We start from the raw sequence: 25,443 nt of genomic DNA on the forward strand, positions 1-25,443 counted from the left end.
AATCTGTGCACTAAGAGTTTGGCTCCGGTGTGTCGCCTGCTGCCAGACGGAGGCAGGCACGGGGAAGAAAGGCATGTGGGGCACGCAAGTCTGTCTACATTTCTCTCTCTCTGCCAGTTCCTAATTATGCCCAATTACACCTTTAACACAAGTGGGCCGCTGTGGACATTTCTCAGGGTGTGAGGTCAAGCATTTCCTGTGTCTTTGAATGGCCCAACGTCAAGGGAATTGTCTCGCAGGGGCCTCCCTCTCTCCCTCCTCCATCATTCACTCTCTCTGTCTTTTTGACCCCTCCTCCACTAAGCCCCGAGCTCAGACCTCCACCATTCACCACAGAGTCAGATAGTTGGGGCTTAACCTCTCTGACTTGCTTGGGCTTTCTACTCCCAAACACAAACAAACAGGAAAATGCACGTACACCCTGCCTCCCTCACGTACACGCATACATGAAAATGCATGAATACTCACACGCCTTGCATATGTTAAGGAAGATGCACGTGCCACAATAAGACATGTTAGCATCTTGGATCCCAGAATGGACACACAAAATGACACCCAAGCAAAGCGAAACCCAAAAGGAGTCACCCCTCGCCAGATACGCAAACATTTTTATCCATGCATTATAGAAAACAAAACAAAACAAACACCTTGAGGGAGGCGTCAGTTAATTGCAGATCAAATCTAATCTAATCTAATTCGCAGAGCATGTTTGTGTGGGTACGTCTGTGTTTCCACATGTGAGTCACAGCGCTCAGTCACTCTCCTCACAATGGTAGTGTACCAACAGGTTGGGTTCCCACACCCAGAAGGAAAATAAATACTCCGTAATCACCGCCTATCAAAACAGGCAACGTACGCGGGTTGAACCGAAAACGCCGCATTCCATGGGAAATCCATAGCGAGCAAGTACATGCTCGCTCCTCTGCACTGACATTTCAGAGACACAAGGGAGAGATTAGAGGCACATATGGGAGGGCCACAAACCTGGGATGAAAGATGATTGAGAGAGATGGGGGTTAGGCCCCCTATTTTCATCTGATGAATTGGTGGTGCTGACGATGCCGCCATGAATCAACGGACGGAACAATCTGACAAAAATGGCAAAAAGGTCAAATCTGTATTCGTGCGGATGACTTTAATCTGATTTGCATGCGTGTGTACCTTCACCTGGATCAAGCAGGAGATGTCCTTTGTTACGACACAACATGTTTGTCAGTTTTAGCCCTGTGGCCAAATAGCCTCGGCAACAGAAAACAAACATTAGAGAGGAAGCGAGCCCACGTGGAGATGAACAAAGGCACAATCCCTAAAAACGGCGCGGACAGGATACATGCTTTGAACATCTTTTTAACTCAGTACATCTGCCCACCCATCAGCCCACACAGTTGTGCGAGCCACCATGCATTGGACACAGTTACTGCAATGAGCTAGCGTTTCACTTTGCCAAAATGACAGGAGTGGAAACAGATATCAGGAAAAGAAAAGTCGTCAAAAAATGGAAGTTATTTTTTAAATGCTGAGTGGAGCAGTTTGGTTATTATTGGAGGTGGGGAAAATGAAAGAGGTCATTCATGACAAAGAGCCAAGATATGAGGAAACCACACATGTGTCTGAAACAGGCAGAAAGGAGGGCCGAGCCAAGTCTTGGTCTCAGCTGTTGTTCCAAGCCGCACATTTATCACACAGGCACTTCCCCGGCAAGAAAAGGCTCTCACAGGCAGCCGCGGAGGGGTGCAGACTTGCTCAAGTGACTAGATGACCCTGAATACCAGAGTGGCGGGTCCATAGGATGAAAGGGGACCTTGTCTTGGCCCGCGTCTGTCCATGTGACTTTAAGTGCTGTCCCGCGTTAAGGTAGAGTGAGTCTTTAGAGAGAGACAAACTACCTGGCAAATATTTGTGTGTTGGATTTGCATTCAGGGCCACATGAAGAGGAGGAGAGCTGAACGGGGCGGAATATGGCCTAAAGCTATTAAACACACTGCCTTCTCCTCCTTCACATTCTTCACCTTGGAAAAAATGAACCGGATAGAGAAGGTGGAAGGAGTGTGTGTGTGAGAGAGAGAGAGAGGCAGAGAGAAAAAGAGAGAGAGAGAGAGAGAGAGGGGGGGGGGGGGCAGGACTATACTAAAGAGCATTGTATGTAGCACTTCAGTGGGCTAACGATTATAGGAAAGCTTTTCCAGGTTTTGGCCATCAGTCACTTTTATGAACAGCGTGGTCGGAAATTGGGTCTTTGGGCTGTTTGGCCTGGGAATAATGAGCCACTGAAAATGATTGTTATAGATGACCCCTCAGCACTGTTCTCATATGGAGCCAATCGAGACACAGTTCCAGCAGCCTCCTAACAATCCGGGATAAATCAATTGGATGTTAAGGGTCAGGGGTACGGGTGCTACAGGAGGTAGGCCTGGGAATAAGGCAACAACACACTTCCTGCATGGCGGAGGACTCGTGCTTGGAGAGATCCTGAAAGAAAAGCCCAAATATCAAAAATTGGACCTACGGCAATTAGCGTTGAGGAAGGGGTGTGACTGAAACGTCTTGATCTGCTTTAAATATTGGCCAACAGGTTCTGATGAATAAGGAAGGTAAAGAAAGGAATGATGTGGGAAAATGCAAAGAGAAGTAGAAGGGAATGACGCAGGATGGGAGAGGAGCGGGTACGGAGAGAGGTGTGTATTCCATCCAGTCGTAACGTCAAGCCCTCTTCGGATGCCCTTTAGACAAAACAGACAAAATGCCAGATAAGGCTGATTGTGAGACACATTCCTCAGTGGAATGAATGTGCCAATGAGGGCACATTGTGTGGTCAACAGAACTCACACAACTCATACCCAAGAGACCCCACAGGCATTGGGAAGTAACAAAAACATCACAGGAAGACAAATCCAACCACTATTTCAATTACTACAATTGGGAACATAGTGTATGTGTGGCTCATAGACAGTAGTGAATCATGCGAGGGACCTTGTAACATGCTACCCCCTCACTTTCCTCCCAAACACCCAACAGTGTGTGTTGTAGGACAAATTACTTAAAGAAATGGCATCTTAGTCTGGACATGTAGCTGTCGGTAATGTTTTGAGCCAAAGCAAGTCTGACATGACAGATCGAAGCTGCAGTAGAGGGGGGTTTGAAGGTTTGACCCCTGACTCATGGTGCTTTAACACCTACCTTGTTTGTGGCTTATCAACTGAACTTTTTCAATAGTTTGGATCTTTTTTGCAAGTGTGGTCATGACGAGAAATGTTTTCAGACAATGGCTGGAAGATACCACATTCAAGTTAAAGGCTGATACATAAAATTCTACGATGAGCTCTGGGAAAGGGGAAGTTTGGGCGTTGATCTTTTTAGGAAATTAATGACTGAAGGCCCGATCAATCAGATTACAGCCACATTCCACATCCACATTAATGAAATGTGAAACCCAGATTTTAACAAAAGCCCAAGCTGGTGCAGACACTTAACCCTAATCAACGCTGACTTGCTACCAGCAGATATCGTGGGAAAACATTTTCAATATATGTTCAGTAAACCGCAGCATGGCCTGGTTTTTATGAGCCAGGTCATTGTATCACTGTATCGCGACACATTATTTTGTTTCAGTTTCACTTTTAGAAGCTCATGAACTTACAGGGCAAAATATGGTAAAACAGGCGAAACACCTGTTATTTTTCTGTTCTGATCTTCTACTTCTACTGCAGCTTCTACCTGCTTGTGTGGGTGGTTGTCATCTTAATCATTAGAGAACACTACTTAGTCCAGAATGTTTACATTGCAATTTACTACAATTACAAACATGGATTCTAATGGGATGAGTAATTAGTGTCTGCTCTCAGAATGTTTCAATCCTAAAATTAATCTTCCATAATGACTGAGTAAGTATTTGATGAGTGATAACCCAGAGGGTGTTGGAAACAGGATGATGTTACCCCAGTCAACATCAACCCAACATCAGGTTGGTCCAGTTTCTCTGGTCAAGTGGTTGTAAAACCTCAACAGCAATCAGATCAGATAGAGCATCCTGACAGTTTATCCTCTGGGCTTTCCGCATACAAGTACCAGTACAGCCACGGGCGATGTAAATAGAAAGGGTAATTAATTTGACAACATAATTAGTTTCTTGCTGTGTCACTTTTCAGGATGAGTCACCTCTCGCATTTTGCTTTGTTCGATCCTGAGTGTTTCCGTGAATAGACTACCATTGCTCAGGGTCCAATCTACTGAAACATCAGCAGTCTTATGAACAGCCTTAAATGTCATCAGGAGTGGAGTCAAGATGAAATGTTGTTACTGTTAAGTGTTTGTATCTGCATGATGGACTTTACCTTATGATCCCATTTTTCATCATTAAGATTTTAATTCTGTTTGTGAAATGAGTCCAAACTTTCATGTCAAATATTAATGACTGGAACTTTAAACAGGAAAGTTTTGGATGTTTGGCTTGTCCAAGTTTGTTTTGGACAGAGTCTCTCAGCCAGTTCAGTCCAACTGGCTAAGTTGGCATGAAGTATATCAAGTTCTTCACTCTCATTCTCTCCTTGTAGCTTGAGTTATAAAGGGCCGCATGATCACTTGCCACATGCAAACAGCTGCCCCCGCAATATGTTACAAGCAAGATAGTGTATAAAGGAAGAGACTGCTGGAGGAGGCATCACCAGCCAGGACAACCACAGAGCTCAAGCAATACTTAGACATATTACATGTGGCAAAGACATGTGTAACTAGAAGGGTACTTTTCAGAATGTGTACCTCCACCAAGCCGAAAAAATGTATCAATAACAGAATCAGCATCATCTGTCTTCATCTGAGCTCTGTTGATGTTTTAGTCCAGCAGATCTGGACCCTAAAACTGTGTCAGGACAAAGGAGCACCTTTTCCCCATCTATATAAGTACACACACACAAATATGATTGGTGTCTTTTTCCATGGTTTCATGCTTGAGCGTTCCTTTAAGTTAAATCAAAATGTGTTTGTAATAATCCAGCTACCAATGATGCAGGTGAAAACACAACATCTGTGGCGGACGCATACAATGTGTTGTACTGAACAACACAGAGTGTATATGTACACATGGACGACAAAGTGACTGTTATATTTCTGGAAACAACAGCAGATGCACAATCAGTTGGCGAGAGATCACAGTTGCATGCACAAACAGAAGTGACATTTGCATGTTGAATAAAATAATATTTGCAAGAGAAATAACGCGGTGATCAAACTGGCATTTGTGGCATGTTTTGTACTAAGTGCACTTGTATTTGTTGCTGCTGATAGTTGAGATACTGTGCAATATGGTGAGTCGCCATGGATTGCATTGTTTGTTGCTGCTCAAAAGAGGGTTATTATTTAGGTAATTATGTTTTAGTAAATCCAATATAAAGTCATGAATCTGAACCCTTATAGTCCCAACATTGAATGACTTATGAGGAAGTGAAAGTAACAGATGGATAGATAGATAGATAGATAGATAGATAGATAGATAGATAGATAGATAGATAGATAGATAGATAGATAGATAGATAGATAGATAGATAGATAGATAGATAGATAGATAGATAGATAGATAGATAGATAGATAGGAAGGGACAGCAAGAAGAAGTCAGAGAAGAGGGGAAGGAGAGGGCGCGCAGCACAAAGGAGAAGCCTGGATTAAGTCATGAGTGGCAAGCGACATAGGTTGGATTTTTAACGAGTGAGATCACATCCTCTTCCCCAAACAGAGGAGGAACTCATCCTTGGGTGGACAGGACGGCCGAGCTGAGCCCTGCCACTGTCTCTCTGTCTGCGCAGCAAGCGGGACATCCATTACTGTGCTGAGACAGCGGCATGCAGCTCTGGTCCTGCACGCAGGAGGCTCCACACATGTCCGCAAGCTGCACAGTGAGGGACAGACAAAAACGGTGCGTGTGAGTGTGAGTGTGCGTGCCTTTGTGCGTGTGTGTATGTTTGGGTAATCCTACGTGGGAAGTACATTATGTCCACGATTATGTCTTTGTGATTGTTAAAGTGTGTGTGTGTAGGTGCATGGGCGGGGTGGGGTGGAGGGGGTAGGTGTGTGTGTGTGTGTGTGTGTGTGTGTGGGGGGGGGGGTTCTCTATGTTGTGTGAGTGTCCCGGTGTTGCGTAACTCAACAGATAAGGGCTACATTATCTTAGGAGGGGGTACAAACCCTTCCCTCCCCTTCTGAATCCAATGTCTATGTCTTACCCCCTTCCAGGATTGAGTGGGCTGGCACTGGCTTTCACATTTATAGGGGTCATATTTTGCAACCAATATCATATCATTGGGTGATATTGAGGTGATGGTGAGATTTGGTGCAGATCTGCATAAAGCAGAACATTAAAGAACAAACAACTAACACTATGATGCAGCCTAGATCATGCTAATTTGGTGGTGATAACTGTTTCCAGTGGTTTGCATCACTGAGAGATGGAGTGATAATTCGACGACATCATCAACGACATGGTAGCACTGTTGCTTCATCGTCATAAGTACGTAGGTTTGAATCTGCATGCCAGGTTTGGTCCGACGTGTTGTATGTAGAGTTTACCTGTGTTAATAATGCTCCTGCCAGTGCCGTTGAGCAAGGCACTGGGCTGTAAGACTCTGGGTGCTGCACTGTGACTGAAAACGAGTACTTCTGGTGAACTCAACCCCACCCAACTTCTAGAAATAGCTTTCGTTTTCAGCCTTGTAGTGTTCAGCACCAACAGGAAATGACCCCTGTGATGTCAGGGAGGTTACTGCCAAACTGCACTTCTCCCTCCAGATTCACAAACAGTCATCTCCGTCATCTCCGTTATTTCTCCAGCAATGCAACATGTTCTTCCGTCCTGATCAGAAGTCCATGTCAGCATCTACAAGTGACCATGACCAGCATGTTGCACAAATCCGCAGAGGAAAACAGTGTTAAGAGGTCTCTTTGTGTCTGTGGGGACTTTATAAGCTGCAGATTTTTGTAAACATCAGCTCCCATCCTAACCGTACATATTTCCAGGAGCTCAGTGTTCACAGGTCTGCATGGATAAACACTAGATCATGGTCCTATCTCTTTTCTTGAGGTAATTCTATCACAGGATGAACCTGAGGTATACAGATTTATGAGTGTACGAATGTGGCCTTACGTTGTTGTTATTGAAAAAGACAGAAATGCCAAGACACCAGAACCTAGCAAGGAATGCAGGTCTAATCTTGATCCCTATCACACATGTTAGGTACCTATCCATTTCACCACCGTGAATCATGCATATTTCGTAGAAGGCATAAAAAAAATGGAACACACACATTGCTCCCACACACACACACACACACACATACACACGCACACACACTCCTGCCATCAGTCTCGCCCACTTTCAGTTGTGATGTAAAGGGATATATGAAGGTGGTCCACGTTTCTTTCACTCCCACACTCTATCCCTCTTTCCACTTCCATGGCCCAACCAGACATGACCCGAAGTGTAGACTGCAGGGTGGAGCAGTAAAAGTCTGGGCTTGGTGAGCTGAGTGGAGATGGTGCACAGATGGAGATGTTCTCCCCTTACAGCCCCGAGACTATAAAAAAAGAAATCGAAGACAGAGAACGAGAGAGGAAGAGTGACGGAAGAGGCGAGGGGCTGAATCCAATAGAGAAATACAAACATTTGCAGCTTGTTATGGGAATTTTCCTCCCTAGTGAAAATATTTCCTTCATCTCTCTCTCTCTCTCTCTCTCTCTCTCTCTCTCTCTCTCTCTCTCTCTCTCTCTCTCTCTCTCTCTCTCTCTCTCTCTCTCTCTCTCTCTCTCTCTCTCTCTCTCTCTCTCTCTCTCTCTCTCTCTCTCTCTCTCTCTCTCTCTCTCTCTCTCTCTCTCCATCTCCATGCTCCCCTCCCTTCGCCCCTCCATTACCCCTCTCCAGACTGGGCTTTCACTTTGGGGGGCCCTCAGCTTCCCTCTCGGCTGACCAGGGAGCTTTCAAGGTACCCTGATGGATGCTAATGCCGGACTCTTTCAGATCGTTTTACAGCCGAAGCCTTTGATCTGCCAGCAGGCCTCTCTCCACGGGCTGCCTGTCCTGAGAAAATGTAAATCCCCGCCTTACAGACACCTGTGAAAAAAATACATTAGAAAGGGAGACAGAAAAAGAAGTTACTCTAAAGAAAAGGGGAAGAAAAGATACAGTATTGTGACATTCGGAAAAAAGGGGGCATAGTTTAGATTGCGGCAGAGCGACAAAGAATGAGATGGAAATTGTGCGGAAATAAGAGCGAGGGAGTCTGGGAGAATGGCAAAAAGGGGACAGAGCCGCAGAGAAAGGAGTGGAGAAACTGAGACATGGCAACCAACAAAGAAGGAAAGAGAAATGGGTACCACAAAAAAAGAGAGACAGAAGGTACATGGGGGAATCGGGGGCACTAGAATAAAGCCTACAACAGCAAAATGAAGGAGAAGGAAATCAAGAAAAAGTTTGTCAAAAGACCCAGCATGGAGGACAGGAGGAGAATGGGCGGGAGGAGGGAAGAAAGATGTAAAACGCCGGAGAAAAGTTGGGAAAGTAAGAGACAGATGGTTGAGTCAGGAAGAAAGAGAAAAAAGCAGAGAAAGCAAAACTAAACAGACCTATGAGGCCTGCACACAGTCGAGGGCGGATGTTTGTGTACGGTTGAGAATTTAGGAAGGAAGACGTGAAAAAGAAAGTATGGTGAAAGGACTCCAGGCGGCGGGGACGGTGACAGCAGTGAAAGGAGCCTCCTTCAGCAGCAGTAGTGCTCTGAACAGCGGGGCTGCTGCTGCCGGACAGCTGGGTGCAGCTGATTGGTGGATGTCCTCTGTGGAAGAGTGCTTGTCTTCCTGCAGGCAGCTGCTGCGTCCAGAGGCCCACGGTGACAGCACAAGACTCAGAATTGATTACCAGTGCTGGAAGTTCAATGGGGTGGATGGAGTGCAGAGAGGTTGACTTCTCTGAAGTGAATGTTTCGCTGTACAGCAGCACAGCACAGCTGGCAGTCACTGTATCCTCTTCCAAGAAAGAAATAGCGGAGAGAAGAGAGATTGCTATTATTGCCATCCTCCCTCCCGCCCTCTTTCTTTGTTTCGCTCTTTATTTCCTCCAGCCAGTCTTCCCCGCCGGGAGAGCGCCGAGGGAAGTAGCTGTCTTCCAAAAGAGATAAAGTGCAACGACGAGTGCTCTGTAACTTCAAAGCTCCTGTGAGGACTTTGCAGTATGGATTGCTTGCAGGTACGGGGCGACACGCTAAAACACGCGGCAGCTTTTCATAGCCAGGAATCTCCCTGTGTGAGGCGAAGGCCAACCAACGGCTCATCCCAGGCCCAATCTGTGTGAGTGACATATAAAAGAAGTCTTGTGTAGCAAATCCGGCTCTAGTCTTAATTGACTTTATTTGTTTCACTGCTTTAATAGACTGGCGAGGAGGAGGAGGGAGTGGAGGGAAAGATTCCTGTATGTTGCTGGAGGAGGAAGAGCGCTGGTCCTGACCAAACATGCATCCACCTGCAGACTTATTGATCTGCCTCTTCTTCATTGATCCATTGTGTTTCATGTCCTCATACTAGAAAGTACTGAAGTGTAGCCATCCGTTCCATCCGCATTTCATGCTGTCACCCACGCACACCCTTGTTCTTTCTCTTACTTCCCACTTCCCTGCTGGCCAATCAAAACAGGAATGATGTCATTCTCCTTGTAGCTCCGGATGGGAAGCAAAGCGAGCCCAGAGTCCACAGTAGCAGCATCCTCCTGTCTGCATGTCTGTTCCTTGTCAGTCAGTCTGTCTGTCTGTCCGGGCCATATCCGGCCATCCTGACTCCCCTGTGACTCCCCAAGGCCTCTGTGTCATGAGGAAGGAAGGAAGGAAGGCCCTGCGGTCATGGAGGAGGGAGGGAGGGCTGGGAGAGAGGGAGGGAGGAAGTGTGAAAGGGTGCCTGAGCTGGAGCTGATCCACTCCACTGGAGCCTCTCACTATAGAAGAGCTGTTTGGACAGGGACAAGGCCAAGCACAAGCATGTGTGTGTGTGTGTGTTTGTGTGAGAGTGTGTCTATGGCGACTCACCAAGATCATCTAAGAGAGAGAGAGAAGGAAAAAGTTGCGGTGTGTGTTGTTCTTTGAGATGACTGCAATGAAAATGTTCGACATATAGGTCTAGTTGGCCTACAAGCTAGTTGGGGACACTGGATGGTGTGTGTGTGTGTGTGTGTGTGTGTGGTGTGACTCAGTGCTTCTGTGAGTTCACTGTTCATCAGAGAGTGACAGCTTACCTCAGTGGAAATTCAACTGAGTCATCATGTTCAGTGAGTGCGTTGAACATGGAGGGTTTAGCACCTCTTCATTCAAAGCTTAACACACACACATATAGAAACACACACACCAGCACATATGTACACACACCGCAGACATATCTAAGTAAGTCGCATTAAACACGAGACTTGTGCTCATTTGTGCAGCACTACTTCAATCCTACAAAGTAAGATTTTCCTAAAGCTTTGTCTTGCAGATCTTGCTCAGTAGAGTCATAGCTGAGTGCTGATGTAGTCGTTGTGATCCACAGCTCAAGCAAAAGGAAAATGAAGTTAAAGAGAGACAGAATAAGACAGTGAGTGCTAGAGAAGTGACAGCAACTGCCAGAAGTGAATCTCTTTTTGCTTTTGGCTTTGTTACTGGAGAGCAGGGAGGAATTAAGAGCATTGGAGAATGAGTTGGAAAAAGACATTTCCTGGTGTGAGCAGAGGGACGGCTGGGAGGAAGACTGCCAGGCTTAGAGGCACAGAGACACAGCCACTGTCCACCCTTCAGCCTCCCCACTGTTGCAGACAGTTTGTCTGCCGAAGTGACTGCTGTTGCCGGTTTGATCTTTGGAACTGTAGGAGAGCTGTGTGCTGGATATGGACCAGTAATCGAAAAATGGCTGGCAGCTATTCTGCAGTAACCACCAACACAGTATCCACCAACACCTGGAAACACATGATAGAACCCCATTACTGTGTACATAAATAGAAATGTCTTAACCTCTTGCATTCGATGTCACTTGGAAGGCAAATCCCTGACGTCTGATCCTCCATCTCTTTAAAACTACACAAATACAGTGCAGCTAATGCAACTTAATATACTCTACCGGTTTGAGCTAAATTAAGAATTTATGACACAGCGAGTGTGTCTGCAGTGCAACGGAGAGAAGAAGAAGAAGAAAAAAGAGAACAAGCAGACAACATTCTTTCCCTGTTTAAAAAGCTGCCTTGGTATTGTCTGACACATCCAGTTAAAAGCTAAACCATGAATCAACACATCACTTCCTACCCTGGGTCATTATTGTTTTGTTTAATTTGTAATTCCTTTTTTTCCTTTTCTGTGTATTCAGCTGATAAGACATACAGTAGGGGCTTGAAAAGGCACACCCTCGCCTGCTCTTGTTCAGCTACTAAAAATAAGCGGTGAAGTAATGTGAAAAACACTGCTCTATTTACATTCTGCTAAGTTAGAGCTGCAGAGGTGGCGTCTACACTGCCTGCCTGCCTGCCTGCCTGCACTGCACTGCACTGCTGAAACGGGGTTAAACGACTGAGGGGGATTTTCACTGTTGTTTCTGGCCAAAATAGGAGGGGACTGATGCAAGCGAGAATGGAGACAGACAGAGAATTAGACACAACAATAAAAACACATAAAGCAAACAGGTCATTGAGGTGTAAAGGGGAAGACAATGGCAGTGTGAGAGTGACAGTGGAAAGAAAGAAAGAAAGAAAGCAAGAAAGCGAGTGATGCATGTAGAGAGAGAGAAAAGGGAGAATTATGACGATATAACAAAGATGCTAGAGCCAGATGATGATGAGGAGAGAGAGAGAGAGAGAGAGCTGTCATCACCATTACAAAGCTTGTAAGAAGGTATATGTGTGTGTGTGTGTGTGGGTGGGTCACTGTGAGTGGCATCCCATTCCATCTTAATAGCCAAAGGGTGGCAGGGGACAAGAGATAACACACAGGGCGGAGAGATGGCTGCACCAGGATCTAAATCTCCTCGGCTGAATTTATGAATGATTGGGATCAGGGTGCACGTGGAACATTGCCTGCATGCTGATGACACTGTTGTCCTGTACGCACACACACACAGTGAGAGAGAAAGACACTCTCACTGATGTTTTTATGACGCACTGTCTTGACTAAGAGAGCAATTTATGGTGAGATGTTTTAATGACGGGTATATTATTGTTCAGTCCTTTTACTATGTAGATGTCACGTGTGCACAGGGTGGCTTAGACTCAAAGATCAAAGGTATTCCGTGTCGTCTTTGTATCTTTGCAAACTCGGCTCAATACATTACATAAATGGTGATAACAGTACACACTTTCCCTTTCTGTTCTCCAAGGTGGTCATGGTACAGCACACGGTCATACACAGGATTAAGGGCAGAAATGTTCATACAAAATAAGAACAATGACTAAATGTGTGAAATCTGGCAGGTACTTTTGATTTGACTTCACAATTTAATTGATTCATTTGACCTGATTGATTTAATGTGTCCGGAATGAGAAGATCAGAGAGAGACGGAAAAAACGCAGGGCTACTAACATCACACGCACAACGCTGTCTCTAGGAAAGACAATGTGCACGGACCACGAAACAGCAACAAGAGGCCATTCCCATGTAGCCATGCTTAATATCTCCAGCCATCTCCCTGAAAGCTGGAAACAATTTAGAGGGTCTTGGGTGAGTAAAATAATCCTGAAACACCGGCTTGATTAAGCCCATTAAGGTTTGATGGAGGGCCAAATGCTCCAGTATGGCTAACAAAGGGTTCTGTGCTCAGAGAGTGACCACTCTTTAATACATTCCACTGATTTCATAATTCAGATCTCTGATATTTTAAATGAATGAGATGTGATAGCAGGAACAGTAGCTAATAGTAGAGCTAAGCGAGACCCAAGCAGTTGATGATGAAATACAATCATTTCTGCAGGGACTCAATGTTATATTTCACCTCCCCTCTTCCTCCACTCACCTCCCAAACCTCTGATGAGGAAAAAATTTAAAAGGAGCTTGTTTGCATCTTATCTGCAGGAAATAGCATTAGTCAAAATTGTACTCTTGGGTTGGGGCTTGAAAGGGACGGCAATACTGCGGCCATCATTAGCCCCGTCCCCCGACACTTGGCCTGCCCGTGATCCTGAGCCAGGGCTGGGCAGGAAGGCGGGACGTGGGCCGGAGAGGGACGGCAACCCTGGGTGGGCTCCAGCGCTTTGCCCTCGCTGAGGGACCGGCAACCATCAGCGTTGAATGCAAGTACGCATGCTGCTGTTCCTGGTGCCAACGTCGGGGGATTTAAATATGCTGGAGCCGACTCCCGACTGTTGATTGGGCAACTGAGCGGCAACCCAACCCAGTCTCACAACCCCTTACAGCCACCATGATGGACTATTTCCCATCCTCACATCTCTGAGAGAAGTGAAGCCAACAGGGCAGAAACAGGAGTGTGTTAGTTCTGCTTGGTCTGGTCTAATCTCTGTTCTTTTTGTGTCCATGTTTCCATGTTTCCTTCTTCTCACAGGCAGCAAAACAGTCTTTCTTAGCTTACTCACATCCCACAATGCCCTGCCCTCTTACCAATGAGAACTCATGCTTTTTCCCAGCAGTTTCCACAACGGCAGCTATTTTTCCCATGCTCTCCTTTCAGAGGACCTATTTGGGGCACCAAGGCTATCAAACCAGTGCAGAATGAACACATATTCTAAGAGAAGTTAGAAGAAAAAAGCTATTTCAATGGCACAAATCACTTCTTAATATAACCACACCATTGTTTGCAATTGCACCCAGGGTCTTTGTATCAGCTGTTATAAAAAACTACTTTCTCCCAGCACAAATCTCTCTTTCTGTGACTATACTTGTAAGTGTTACATGATGTTTCCTGTGCTTTCAAAGACAATGCACCAATTAAAAGGCAGAGCTCCTGTATTTACAGCTCCCTTTGTGACCAGTGTGTTGGGGTGAATGGTCTCGCCCTGAGGAAAGCGCACTACCTGCTATTTAGGATAACGGCCATGTCAGGCGAGAGGCGCCATTTCTCCCAGTGTTTTACGACATAGAGGTCCAATGGTAGCACAGCTCTTGGGGCAATGAGGTGAAAGTGTCATGTGTCTACCAATACAGTACTCAATTGTCCTCCATTGTGTTGTATAAATGTCATAATGTACTTGCATAAGTGCAGCGGGCTGAACAAAAACAGGAAGTCAAGTAAATGTATAGTTCTCTATTTGATACCATAACAAGACATTCTAACAACAACGGCATAGAACAAGGCAGCTTGCTGACCAGCTTATCACAGAATGACTATTAATACCAGGGAGACTTTGTCCCCTTGTCCCCTGAGGGAGAAAGATGGAGGAAGTCATCGATTCTTCCCACCATAATCTCTGGGAATGACAGATCCTGCATTTTCCCTTTTTGGTGACAAGGGTTATTATTCTAAAAGTCTGAAAGCACCCAAAACAAGAGCTATTTCTGTGTTCTCAGATGACGAGGAATCAGTGTAGTACCAAAGTCAGTAGTCACTGTTTCAACGTCCCCCTTCCCAGGATTGTGTCCTGATCTCTGGGGGGTCATTTTATTCATTTATCTGTCTCAATACAATCTGTCTCAGCCCCTCATATCTCATGGAGAAAACACATCTATCAACCCTGTGACCCTTTTATCGCCACAGTCAGAGCACACACCATGTATGGCACAGTCTATGGCTTATCTTATCTCTGATCTCTGTTACAACAACTTCTCATGTATGTATTGTATATTGGAACAGAGGTTGCTGTGTTTTGCAGGATTGAGATATTACCTAAAAAAATTACTAAACGAGGTTTCTCAAAGTACGTAAGGCATAATCAACAAATTATACTGAATAGTTTACAGTGTTGCCTCTCCAAAGGGTTTTTCCTTTTCCCTTATACATTAAAGGTTTGGGGAGTTTCAAAGCCCTATGAGACATTGTATGTGCTATTTGGCTATAGAAATAAATTAGATTAGATTTGTGTATCTGGCAAACTACATGAGATACAGTGTGTGTGTTATTTGTGTCAAACATTATAAAGCTCTTGGTTGTCCTTCGCTTCAGTAGATGTGTTTTGGGGATTTCCGAGCGCTTGACTGGACTGACATTACATTTGTCCACCTCCTGCAGAATTCTCTCTTGTGAAACGCTCTCTGTCAAGCAGCAACACACACCCCGGAAAAGTGATTGATAGTTCTGAATCCTAAAGCAGCTGTTGCGACAGGTCCTGATGGCAGAGGTGGTAGGATGGAGAACAAACTGCTCAGCGGTTGTGACAGGATGAGGATGAGTGGAAGACACACACAGTACGCGTGTGTGTGTGTGTGTGTGTGTATGTGTTTGTGTGTGCATGTGTGTTCTGTCTAATACAACTCTTTTTCTGCCAGGCCCAACCACTGCCTGCTTGTCTGTGTAGATCTGGTGCAGTTAGAACAGCAGAAAAGCAGATGTTTCCTCTGTTTGGCCCCAGAACACGAACATGAAGAAAAACAAAAGCCTAACCCAGAATAGAGGACCACACTGATCTGTGCTAAGAGATACACAACTGAAAATCACAAATACGGAAGCGCACATTGGCAGGCTTATGGGAAGTTTGATCGCCTTAAATCTACGGCATATAATATCAATAAAGTTTCAATTAGTTTGTCTGTCACAGCGATGAACTGGATTTGGAGTTCAAAGCATTCAAAGGTCAAGGTCACAAGGGAAGGTCAATGTTTCAGCTCAGACATGGGGAGCGTACTTGGACGCAGGGATGATTCATCTGTCTGAGTGCATTTATAGTTTATTTTTTGCATTAAAAGAGCCGTGAGGACAAGACTACAGGATGTATGATCTGTTCTGTTTGAGCATCATGCAAAACTCTGGTGTCAGCCTCTGCCTCTCACGGGTTCCTCTGCTCTGAGACTCCTCATACTGTCATGAGATACCAGTCAGCTAATGAATGCTACTGAAGCTTTATGACACATTGAGTTATCATGGCCCTGATTCACATTTCCCGTATTGCGTCCCATCGCTGGATGGTTCATCCACACACTGCCAATTGCTTTGAACTCTGAACTTTGAACTGAGTTTGGTGAAGTAATACTGAATCTTACTCATCTACAAATAGGATTGCAACTTTGCTTGCCAACATGCCTGTGTTTGTCAGAGTGTCTGAGCCGAAGTGTGTGTTAGAATGAGTGGAAAATAAGGCAAAGCGGGCAGAGCTCCACCTCTGTTCTGAGGCTCAGGTCTGGTCAGCTGTGAGGAGCAGGGCAGATGCAAAGCGCTAATCCTAACAGGCAAACGTTGTGAACACAAGTGTTCTACTGCTGCTGCTGCTGAACAGCCATCCACATGTCAAAAGTGTTGAGTCACCCTGAGAGCAGCCACTTGACCCAGGAATGCTCCAGCACACTGTGCTACACTGTACATGCTCTTTACTTGCAGACTGCAGCCAATTAGGGAGGAGAGAGTGCATGTGAAGGTACAGAGTGAGAGGGTGATGAAAACGATCAAATCAGTCAGAATTCATATCACTAACATATGCATAAGACAGAAGACTGGTGTTCATTTAAAGAGGTACAAAGCCCAGAATGAGTGCACCTTTCGTACCATGTAACTATATTCGCTTATTATATATTTCTGTAACAACTCTAAAAGCACATCAGTCATCATGTGCAACACGACAGACACAGAGAAACCACCTATTGCATTTACAGGAATCTGTCTGTGGCGTTTGAGTGTGAGAGAATGATACAGAGGTGGTATCATATCATTATGATACTGAAAATGAGAGTAACAAGGGCAATAATAGATTATGTATTGACCTTTATATCAAAGAAAGCTACTTCCATTTCCCATTAGCAGGGATTCGAACATATACAGTAAATCAAACCATAGAAAGGTGCCTGTTGAGCCCAATACCTGTCAGTCTATGGCATTAAAATGTGCCTGTGTAACACATTACTGTGGAACAAATCTCAACAACAGAGCAGTTGTAGGCGGTCTAATCCCAGCTATGGTGAATTTCATTTCTGAAGTAACATCAGCTAAAGAGTAATGAGCAAAAATTTCCACCACTCCCTTGTAAAACCTTTTTTTTTTTCCATCAAACATGACAGAAGAAGACTATAAGCAGACAGAAGCTTTTCAGACTCCTGCACAGGACAGACAAGCCAGCAAGACTGGCTCCAATCAAAACAAAACTAGAAGCCCAGCAGTGCTCTAATCTATTGTTAACAAAGATGGTGGCATCTGGGGATAGCTGGGGCGCTTAACACAGCCGTCTACCGTCAGAGGAGGAATGGTAACAATGCTTTTCCAATAATTGATTCTTAAAAGCACAGGAATTGTTCAAAACACAGACACGATTAGTTTGACTACAGCTTGAGAATTTCAGCAAGAAGTTCAAACGTGCAGTCAGGGTTGCACGTGAATCAGCAGCCCACGTGAAAATGGAGAAAAAAAGGGTAATTCATCTTACCTGAGATCACCTGAGGCCATTCCTGAGCATGTCTCCCTGACAGGATACATTCCTTAACAAAACAAAATGTAGTAGGACGGTCAGGGTGACAGGCGTGATGATTTGAGGTAATGACATTTTTACAGATTACACACTGGCAAAAAGATTCATTATAACTCTGATACATGCAGATAACAAACTGCAATTCTTTTGAGCTCGGTGAAGGAAATTCCCAATCTGCTGACCTTCAGATTGAATAAGCCCTGACGCCCTTTTATGACTGTGAAATATTCTTATGATGAATCAAACTTTCCCCTATCCAAATACTCCACTTTCACAGATATGAACAACATGTTGTCTAACCCTAAGTGGATGTGACATGTCAGGGCTAAGATGAACTTCAACTATTGGATAATTTTTTTACATTTCAATCACACAGGAAATGGAGCATCACATTGAGAAGCTGCAGTTGTTGACATTTTTATTTCTCCCTCTCACACACACACACACACACACACACACACACACACACACACACACACACACACACACACACACACACACACACACACACAATCACACAATCACACAATCACAATGACTTGGATGGGACGCCTGGATTAATCCACACAGGAGCCAATTGATTTATGCTACGTCTCCTTCCTATGAGGAGGAATCTCCTTCCCGTTCCCGCAACGCAATCAAAACTGGGTTTCGTTACTACAACAGATCAGGGACCCCTCACTTCTCCTTTGCCACAGAGCTTCTTTTAATGTAAAAGGCGGGGTGTAATTCACCTGAAGGGAAGGCAATGAGTGGGAGAGGGGTTTACAGGATAAGGGGATGGATACACAGGGGAAGAAGCGGCGACAGAGCGTGGAAGCGAGAAGCTGTGCCACCAAAGCCAGTGAAATGTGAAGTTGTCAAAACACACATTTCTCTTTCTACACAAAAGTGAATACACTGGAAATACAAAGGCAGAGAGGTCTGAAGAAGATCCCTCAATCTTCAGAAGTCAGGAAATGGGATCAAATGAGTAATGAGCAAGGCATCCAGGACTTAAGTTCTTGCATTGTCTGAGTTAGCTTTTTAAATGACTTCCATTATCCTGCTTGTCTTTGAAACCCGAGCTCTTGGCAGAGCACATCAGTTACCTGCCTAACACAACTCTCTCCCTAACAAAATACTGTAATTCAACGACACCAGGATTTAAAGGGAACAGGAGTATTTGCTTTGTGCTCTACACACATCCAAACTGATCTAATAATCTGACAACGTTCCAGAGACGTTGCAACGTCTGATTTTCTCATTTTATCTGAATCCCTCCCCCTCTCCCTGCCTCTCTGTATCCCATTAGGTTCATGTATTAGTGTGTTAACAGTGTGCTGCAAGCAGGTCTGTGTCATGTCCTGAAATGGGAGCAGTTGCTGGGACAGGTCACACTGACTGCAGCAGAATGCTTCAGTAGAAGCAGACAGAGGAAAGGGGATCTCCCACTATGAACAATGCCATCCTCATTAACCTCTAAACAGCCTTTGCTGGCCCTCCTCTGTTCTCAAACCCCAGGTAAAACAGCTGTATTTTATCAGGGTATTAGAATGTTGCTCTATTGTGTGTGTCTATTTGTGCTTGCGTGTGTTACGCAATGCCAACAACTCATCCAGGTGGGTGACAACAAAGAGAGAAGGCTCCAGGTAGAATCCCAGACCTATTCTGGCTCCCTAATCTCTCTATTCTGACACTCACTTTGATTTGTGAGTCAGTCCAAAGCCTGGGCAAACAGCCAGTCCCATCCCAGAAATGACTGCAAGTAACTTTCATTCACGCTTTGGTCCCCTCAGCATACATAAGGCGGTTTACCTATCTATTCAACCCCGGGTTAATTGGAAAAATTAGTGGATTAGCAGATGCCAGTGTCTGTTTCAGTCCCCTTTGCAAGGGAGTTTGTTTAAGGCCTGTGAACAATTCACCCTCTTTGTTTGCCCTCTGCAAGGCAGATGTTCCTTTACAGAGGTCACCCACATAAACTGCAACGACCAAAAGGCAAGGAAACATACAGTTACAAGCTGTTGAAAGAGATGTTCCAATTTTAAGGACAGTAATGAGAGTACAAATTGGTAAAAAGAGGAGTGTTATACCTATTATGAACAATATTCTGAACAATATTCTGAACTTGTCCAAACCCAGTAAATCTTGCTGGTAAAGTGGAATAGTATTTGACAAAATGCATACTGGACTACTTAAAGTAACAAATATAGATGACAGATTTCACCGAGCAGCAGTGAACTTTTGTATAATATGGAGTAATGTTAGAGTGGTCCACAAGACTTAAGAGAATAAAATGCTGGGACCAGCTGGGACCAGCGTTCATAACTATGACATGTGTACATAGATCCATGACGTGAGAAACTCCTATAAAGGACAGAAAGGGAGAAAGCTGCGGTGGACTGCAGTACCACTGTGTACCACAGCTGTGCTGACACAGTGATGATGGGTCAGGATGATAGATGCACACAAAGGACATGCAGCTCATGGTGATCACAGTGATAAATCAGTCCTGTTGTTCACCAATCCTCACAAGATCTATTTAGACATGAAACCACTCAACCTGCTAACCTTTGTAACACATCTATGCCTTTCCCCTGGAGTGGAACACCACCAGCGCCAGGAAGTGACACGTCCATGGAGGTCAAAGGTGAACTCAGACGATGCTTTGCAAATGTCAGAGAATAAGATGGACATGTCAGCTGCAATGGCAGAATGTTTTTTCTAGACTAGAAAAAATAGATTTGTTAAAAGCACAACTAATATATCCTCACACACAAACTGTACATACAAGGACAGCAGTACCTGACATCCACAATCTGGGAACCTCCAACAGGCACCTTAATAACATGTAACATCACTATATAAGCAAATACTGCTTATGGGCCTTGAATCATAAAGTAATGATTTTAATTTATGTCTAACTTGTCAAAGCTTCAACATTTGGTTGCGTGACTCACTGGAGCCTCAGGTAAAGCACACTGTATGAACAAATATGCCAGTATTTCACACAGAAATATGCTGTTCATGATGTCAAATTTGACAGAAGAATCTGCGTGCCTCCATGGAAAGCTGACTGGGCTGTCACACTCGAGGTTAGTCTATGTCTCCAGGCTTTTGTTTGACTTGCTTTGACTGTCTGTGGTCTCTGGTCTCATCCATTGCAGAAAACCTCCAAGGAACTCCAAATATGTCAACGAAAGAAGCCACTTCATGTATTGGTCAGAAATGAAATCAATGGCACCTCTTCCTATTCACAGTGATCATTTTGGCCTTATATCAACCGAAGTTATTCGAACAGAATACTGAATTTGACTCCAAGTCAGGGTCTTAAACAGCTCCAGAGTTCATTTGGGACCAGCTCCTCAAAATGGCCTTGGTGTGTTTGTTTTGATGCGAGCACAAGTGGGGTGGCGTTGGTCAGGCCTGCCCAAACAAATCATATAAGAGCGGTAAAGGAACTCTATTGGACTGTGGTGGAGTAAACCGTGTACCTTAGATCTCGACTGAATTGAAAAACCAAGGAAGGATCCCCGGGAGAAGACATGTAAGCGTTCACCAAAGAGAGAGTTTCCATTGTTCTTGTAATTTCTGAGGCATTTTCTGTGATGTGGTAGAAACTCCTATCAGGCCCGGCAATATCAGGCTTCACACCATTTTGATATTAGTAGTAGAAGTAAATGTGAGAGATGTTTAGAGTTAACAAGTTTTCTCTGACAAGACTTTTGTCCCCCCCCCCCCTTCCATTTTACTCTCCCCTCCTTCACTAACACACTGAATAACCAGCAGCTCTATGTCTGGGGGGCACATTCTTGCCGTCTCCACACACAACTGCCAACCCAGCACGTGGCTTTGTACTGGTTTCACCGATGGCTCCTTTTGGGAGTGCTTAATGGGTCACACACACAATACACTTTGTGTTACAAAGCGGTGAGGGGATTGGTCGTGTCACCAAGTTTCAGGTGAAGGAGAGAGAGGGAGAGAGAGAGAGAGAGAGAGAGGGGGGGGAAGACGTCCATAAGTTGATGGAAAATCCAGCTTGAGACTTGACATGCAGTCATTAATAGTATGTAAGCATCTTGAGACTCATACAGGAACACACACACAGAACTGTACTGTACATACACATGCTCACACAAACTACACATACTGTACATACATGCATGGATACTGTATGTCGCAAGCATCTGAACTGATATGTAAACACACACACACACACACACACACACACACACACACACACACACACACACACACACACACACACACACACAGAGTCATGTCCAACAGTGGTGAACAGCTGCATGGGCCGGTCTGGAGCGAGACCAGCCATCTCTTTGCCACAAAGGGCTGCTTGTGCCCCCAGCTCGCTAGGACACATAAAACACAAGTGATAAGACCAAACACTATAAGACCAAACACTGTGTGCCAGGACCAGCCGACCTCCCCAAACAGGAACTGCAAGTGCAAGTGCTTGACACACACGCACACACAGATACAGGAAAGCCGACACATGCGCGCAAGAATACATACTGTAGATGTGTGAATATGTAAATGGTGGAATAAAAAGGGCAGCGAGGTTGAAGTCGACTTCTGTGGACCAACATGTCAAACATTTCCAAGCTCTGTACACATGATTGTGTCAACCGACCATAACATTCCTGATTAAAGTGAAATTCTGCAATGCAACAGGTGTATTAAGGCTCTGTCCCCCCTGCAAACTAAGCATTTATAGGTTTTATATGTGAAGATGTTGTGTGGTCATTTAATTGCTTTATAAGTGATTCATCTTCCAACATTTTCCCTTAGAAACCATTTTCCATGTTGGCTACGTTCGGCTCTGTTTATTGGAGAATGAGTAAGTTACACATCAATACTAACAGGTAGGGGAGGTAATAAAATATGCTGTTTAAAAGCAGATCAAAGGTGCCGTAAACTGCAGTACCTGTCATATATTTTAAGCAGAGATTGGAGGTTGTACTTTCATACGGGCGACTGAGAACAATGAAGGAGCCGCACAACAAAAGTTCGGAGATGTTTGGTGAATAGGGTCACTTCTATTGTGTTTTGAATTGTGTTGAAACCTGCTTCAACAATGAAGTTGTGCTCTATTCTGTTCTATGTGTGTCTATTTCTGCTGAGTCATGATTTACCCAGTCACCACTCGCAGGCCCACACAGACACAGGCCCACACACACCATGACACAGTAGAGTCTGTGTAGCAAGGATCAAGGTCCACTCAAAAGGGGAGGGTGGGGGAAAGCCCTAAACGTGACTGATGTCTTTGTCCTTATCACTGCCCATCTTCCTCTCTCCCTCCTTCTGTCTATCCATCACCAGCTCCGTCCCCCCTCTCTCTGTCCCCTCCTCATCTCTGTCCATCTGTCGCTATGTCCATTCTTCTCCACCGCTGACTTCTCTGTCCGTGGTCATTGCTGTCCTTTCTCTCTTTGATACGTATGAGATCACTCAAAATTAGCCTCCAGTCATAATCTTCTGGGGAGTTTGTGCTGAGTGCGTGAACAAACTTGATGACCTCTTGCTGTTTTAAATATTTGTCTCCATTGCATCAACAGGGTGTGCATCTTTCCAATGCCAGATGTTTCACGCAGGAATGGATAGGGAGGGATGGGGGCCATCCTAGTGAATGTTGCTGCATCACCCGGCAGTTTATTTTCATAATTTGCTCTTCATTCATCAGCTCTCCACACTGACCACTGGACCATGCAGCTGTAGCTCATTTATAGCCACCACACATACACACACAGAACCTACAGATATGGCAAAATGCCACCAATCTGCACCATGCAAAAGACAACAGTCAAATGTATGAGTTTGTCAGGGTTACATGCAAACGCATACGTCTGGGAGTATTCTGAACTTGGTATGGTTTAGGGGGATTTTGCAGAACTGCTGTACGTACACAGAAAGTGGAAGCTTCAACATCTGTGTACGCAAATAGAGTGAGAGGACAGTATGAAACACCTGGGACTCAATCCCTTTGGGAAAGCTCTCCATGATTCATCCAGACTGCATTTTAAAGGACAGCCTGAGCATGGAGCGACACACACATGCATGAACTGCGAACGTGCACAAGCATGCAAACACATGCTAACGTCAACATTTCTAAAATACACTTTAGGTTAATATACAAATGTTTCAGCACTGATGTAATCTTTGGTTCGTTAAATGTCAAAAGATCAGAGAAGTTATGAGTAATGAAATGGTTTATTTTACAAACAAACGCGCATTCAGAATGATTCAGCCATGGGACACGCAGCGTTTTCAAAAGAGACATCCAACCAAATAGGGTTATTTTCTCACAAGTAAAAGTCTATTGGACCCTGCTGAGTGAGACTGAGACTGAGACTGTTACAATGATAAATGGACTTGAGGTTTGTTCATAGCTCTACTTTCAAATTCCGCTCATTCATGATCGGGGTTGGGGGTGGGGGTTGGGGAGGGGGGGTTTGAGAAGCAAGCTTGAAAAGGGGAAGTTCAACGAGAGCAAACCAAGATGGCCACGATCAGCTGTTACCACAAGGACTGACTGATTTATTAAAGTCATAAACATCAATGAAAATGTACTGTAGAATTAAGTACACATTATTCAAAGACACTAGGAGACTGTCACAGTTTTTGCTGAATGAGGCAGTTCATACAACACATCTGGTCTCTGCTCCTGATGACCATCTTATACTTCATAGGTGTTTGCATGGGGACCAGGATGTCCTTGCAAAATGACTTACACCCCAAAGGGGAAGCACAAACAGATTCTGATCAAATCCAAATCCCCGTCTTTAGGTGCTAACCCTAACCCAACTCCTCAGAAATGAAAGCTGTGTTAGTAGTAGTCTTTGAAGCTATTCATGTCATGACACTCGGAGCCACCAGTTTACACCAGACAGGCAATTCCAGGCCAAAATGTAATAAAGACAATCATTTCAATGTCTGTAATTTCCATATTGTAGCTTTAATGGTTGAACTGTGGTGGTGCACGTGTACAGCATATCACTGAGGGATCAAGTCATTGGCACAAAGTAGCAGCATTCTCCAAATGATTCACTGATTACAGTTAATTCCTACGTCACCTCCTCATGCCTCCAAACATTCCATCAAAGGTTTCTATTTTGGATTGAGGTATTTGCCTGTTTTCTGCTCATTTAGGGTGTTGACCACAGCGCTGCCAGCCAGCTCCCTGGGATCCCAGAGGGTTTCTGACTAAACTTTAACTGTTGTTGGGCAAAAATAAGACATGCACATGACAAGAGGGGGGATGATTCCCATGTGATTGGTTGATAATTGCCATGTTAGGAATGATGGAAAGAATCTTTGAAATTTGTGTCGCCACTGTTCATGGGCAATTTACTGTACATGAAAGGGGAAAGGCGATATCATTGATTAACAAAGACTAACCGGATCTTTCCAGGAGCCTGATCCAGAAACAGTATATTAAATCACTAACTAAAAGAAAGACAGGTCGCTGACTTTCTTCAAATCCAGAGATTCCAAAGAAAAAGGGTTATCAAAGTGCAAGTGAGGTAAAATAATAATTACATGCTTAACCTGACAGTCTAACCCGTGGATAGCAGGTTGAGGTTAACACCCTTCACCGCTGATAAGATGGAAAAATGTTTCCTTCATTTTTTTCTTCTTCATCATCATTTGACTAAAGCAAACTGTGAGCACTGTGACTCATAATCAAAAGGGTGGACCAAGTCAGATAAGTGTGCTATGGAACTGCCGGTTCAAATGTGTCAAAGAGAGCTACGCTGACATAACCAGAACATTAATAACCTGCGATCGGCAGCAAACAGGATGTTTCTTTGAGCTCGACAGAGAAGGATGTGAAAGAAAGGTGATGTGTGAGGTGTGGCGAGCAGCAGGCTGCAGGTTTGAAACAGCTGCTTGCTTGCTTTTTGAC

The 25,443-nt window shown here is 44.6% G+C and overlaps 1 protein-coding gene across 3 annotated transcripts in view; it reads right to left on the minus strand.

Annotated features, from left to right (window-relative positions):
- The window catches only part of ccnd2a (cyclin D2, a), a 130,008-nt gene that overhangs the window by 35,914 nt on the left and 68,651 nt on the right, over positions 1-25,443 (minus strand). For all 3 annotated transcript variants that reach the window (XM_076141859.1, XM_076141857.1, XM_076141858.1), the window contains exon 2: positions 17,496-17,547. The gene's annotated coding sequence lies outside the window, so the exon portion shown is untranslated. The remainder of the gene's footprint in view (positions 1-17,495; positions 17,548-25,443) is intronic.

Source organism: Genypterus blacodes, unplaced genomic scaffold (genome assembly GCF_046128005.1).
Source record: "Genypterus blacodes isolate CSIRO-AG114 ecotype Tasmania unplaced genomic scaffold, CSIRO-AGI_Gbla_v1 ptg000021l_1, whole genome shotgun sequence".
NCBI lineage: Eukaryota > Metazoa > Chordata > Actinopteri > Ophidiiformes > Ophidiidae > Genypterus > Genypterus blacodes.